Source organism: Puntigrus tetrazona, chromosome 23, assembly GCF_018831695.1.
Source record: "Puntigrus tetrazona isolate hp1 chromosome 23, ASM1883169v1, whole genome shotgun sequence".
NCBI classification, from domain to species: domain Eukaryota; kingdom Metazoa; phylum Chordata; class Actinopteri; order Cypriniformes; family Cyprinidae; genus Puntigrus; species Puntigrus tetrazona.
The window spans coordinates 5,793,275-5,796,738 of record NC_056721.1 but is presented as its reverse complement, the minus strand read 5'-3'; the positions used below and the strand labels follow the sequence as shown (position 1 = coordinate 5,796,738).

The following is a 3,464-nucleotide window of genomic DNA, read 5'->3' as shown; positions in this document are numbered from 1 at the left end:
AAAAGTATTAAAGTAAGTGTAATCTTTAAATGATGGTTTTCTTCTTTAAAATGCAATTAAAACACGCAGTATACCAATTGTTTAAAGAATTTTACTGTCAATTACGAGCATTTAAATGCATCATTTCTAAATAAAACCATAAATCACTTTTGCACAGTAGAGGTAGAAAATATGTAAAAATTTACAAGAAAAAAAAAAAATATTAACAAGAAAAAAAACAATAGTGTGTGTGGTAATTACTTAAATATAGCAGCCATTACATCCAATGACCCTTCAGAAATCATTCTAATATGCTGACACTCCTTATTATCAGAATTGAAAACAGCTGCTTAATATTTTATTTTGAGCCGTTTAATTTTTTTAAAACACTAATAGTATGTGTGTGTGTGTGTGTGTGTGTGTGTGTGTGTAAATAACTTAAGTATCATACCTGATAATAGTGTGCATTCCTCTGACCTGCGGGGTGCTCTCCATGACACTCAGGGTCTTGGGTAAAGGCTGACCCTGATGGGCGGACGCCAGAGCTGATCTATACAGTACATGGATGAGAGACGTAAACATTCCACAAGTTGCACACAAAAGAAAACAAAACCCAAACTTTTTGTTAATGGAAAATAGACAAATATAATAATATTTGACTTTTTCCCAGTGCAAAAATGGATTGAAGAGCTGATGTGAGTTTGTAGTGTTATGGTAGCAGGTCAAGGTAGAGTCAAGGCCCATTCACTTCCAAGTCAGCATTTCCATTACGAAAACATTTTAAAATGAAACAAATCGCATAATTTACACAAACGTAACCACTTTCACCCCAAAAACAAACCTCCCTGACCAATAAGATCGAGCGGTTAATACTGTAGGTTTTTACATACAATAGTGCATAATCATCAGACTTGGTGTGAAGAGGCCTTTAAACCAGAAGTACACAGAAATAAGGGTTTTGCAACCAAAGATACGATGCATTAAATATGAAGCATTAAAGAAACAGTTCACCTAAATATTACAACTGCCATTTACTCACGCATTTCATTCCAAACACGTACAAGTTTTTCAGACCACAAAAACAAACAAACAAAAATGTTAAACAGGATTTTCCTGCTGATTTTTCACATTGTAAAAACCTCTTTTTGCATATCGCAGTCACACCTGAGGCAGAGTAAATGACAGCTCTAATAGTAGGGTTAACCATTTCTTTAAACAGTGAAATAATGTGATATTAAATAAAACCAATAAAAACTGTTTATTTATAATATTGTAAATGTGAAATCTAAGCATTTAATGCATGTGGGCTGCGAAATTTCGAACTTTTCAGTCCCACACAGAAAGACACAGCGCCCTAACCAGTGTGACGCGACAAGCACTTCGTTTACACCGAGCAAAAAAAACGTTGACATGGTGATAACCAATCAGAAGATATGTACAGGAATTGTCGACAAATCAGATTTCTACCTATGCAAAGCCACATAAGTAAAAACCACATGATGGACTAAATGTCTTGTCGCTTTTCACAGGCGATGCTGGTTAGGACACTGTGACGGACTGACAGTGTGAATGCTATTAGCTCACTCTGAAAGTTAAACAAAACACACCATTTTTGATCGTCAAACAACAACAGTAGAAAAAAAAAAAAATACTACAAAAGCAGAAAGTGAAGGATTACAGAGGATGGATCCAAGAACACAACATAATAAAATGAAAAGAGAACAGAAAAATAGAAAGGCGAGAGGATGCAAGAATTTATCCTCACATATCCCAGCGGAGTTTCCTCTGAAGAAGGAATAAATGTTCATTGGGAGACAATGATGACGAGACGGAGAAAAGAGAGAGGGAGGGGGAGAAAAGAACACGACCTGATTAAAGTCTATACGGAACAGACGGACACATCACAGCCAAGATGAGCTCAGGTCTGGGTAGTATGTCAGTGGTTTTCAGCTGAGGTGCTGTTGCCAGTCTCAAATTATAAAATGACAACAGATGTCTCAATATTGAATTTCTCAATACTACATTATCGATAGTTTCACATCACCCGAAGAGCAAAACCACTAAAATAGGCCCCATCCCTGTGTTAGCAACAGAATCAGAATAACACAGTGGAGATGGAGACAAAAGGTACACAGTAAAGCTATCGCGTTTTTCGGCTCGCAAAGCTCATTTATAAATATATTCTTTGTCTTCACATTCGTGCAATTCATTCAGGTCCTTAATACAGTGTCCACTCATTTTAGCCAAAATAATAAAATCAAAACAAGCACTGCATTCCGAATAAATGAATCTTTTTACTCAGCAAGGACACATCAGATTGATCAAAGCAACACAACTGCTTTTATTATTGATAATGCACCAAATAAGAACACTTTCTGAAGGACACTGAAGACCGAGTAAGAACGGCTTTAGAAATAGAAATTACAAAAAAAAAAATAGGATATTAAAATAGAAAATATTTATTTTAAACTTCAATAATATTTTATACCATTACAGTTTTTTTGTGTTTGATCAAATAAATGCATCCTTGGCGAGCATAAGAGACTTTAGCATAAAAATCATATCAACCCCCAAACTTTTGAATGGTAGTATATTATATAGCAGCTTGTGACTTTGGACCAATGAGATTTCAGTGTTGGCAGGGCTGTACAACACTAAACGGTTGCATATTATGCTTTTTGTTTAGCGTAGACCATAGCCAGAACTACGCTATTCCTTTTGTCTCCATTTGCATCTCTGCAGGTTTGAGGAACAGAAAGGAAAGACTGAAGCACAGGTTTAAAGAATGAAGGAAAGAGAGATGGAAGGAAATGAGGGGAAAAGCAGCCATACCTCACTGTGATTTCACGCTGGGATGGTTAGAGCAATCGGTTGAGGGTTTAGCAAGTATTTCATTACAAACACACAGGGAGGAGAGGAATAAAAAAAAAGAAAAGAAAAAAAGACAAACTCATGAAATGAGATATTCACTCAGAAAAGCCATTCCAGACAGTCAGCCCTCACCCTCTCCATGGTATACTGGGAAAATATTTCATGGCATTATCAGCTACTGTATATTTAACCCGATACGATCACATTCTCATAGTTTTGCACAGAATACATTCATGCTTCTCAACTTTACGCCACTAAAAAGAATGTTTCACGCTGATTTAAAAGTTCATCAGCGTCACTGTATTACTGTGAAATCATGGGATTGTTTAGATACCACATACATAGACACTAAATTTCCCATTGCTAAATGAAATGTAATAAATAAATGGTAATGCATTTCTTATTAATTTATCAACAGTAATATGTACGTGCATATACATGCACCATTTGATAATATTTAATAACTAAGAAAATAATACAGACAGCTTTATGCATTGGTCAGGAATGATCATTTCAATAATTGAAACATTTTGTAATTGGCTGCTACCGTCATGTTAGCAAGTATAAGGTTTATCTATTTTCTTTCATAATTTTTTTTTTTTTTGAAAGAAAGA

The 3,464-nt window shown here is 35.2% G+C and overlaps 1 long non-coding RNA gene across 1 annotated transcript; it reads right to left on the bottom strand.

Moving 5' to 3' along the window:
- Positions 1–426: 426 nt before the first annotated feature.
- On the bottom strand, positions 427–3,457 carry LOC122329298. The gene is made up of 2 exons (XR_006247894.1): positions 2,812–3,457; positions 427–1,764 (listed from the first exon to the last, which is right to left on the bottom strand). It is a non-coding gene; the product is annotated as an uncharacterized LOC122329298 (long non-coding RNA).
- Positions 3,458–3,464: the final 7 nt, after the last annotated feature.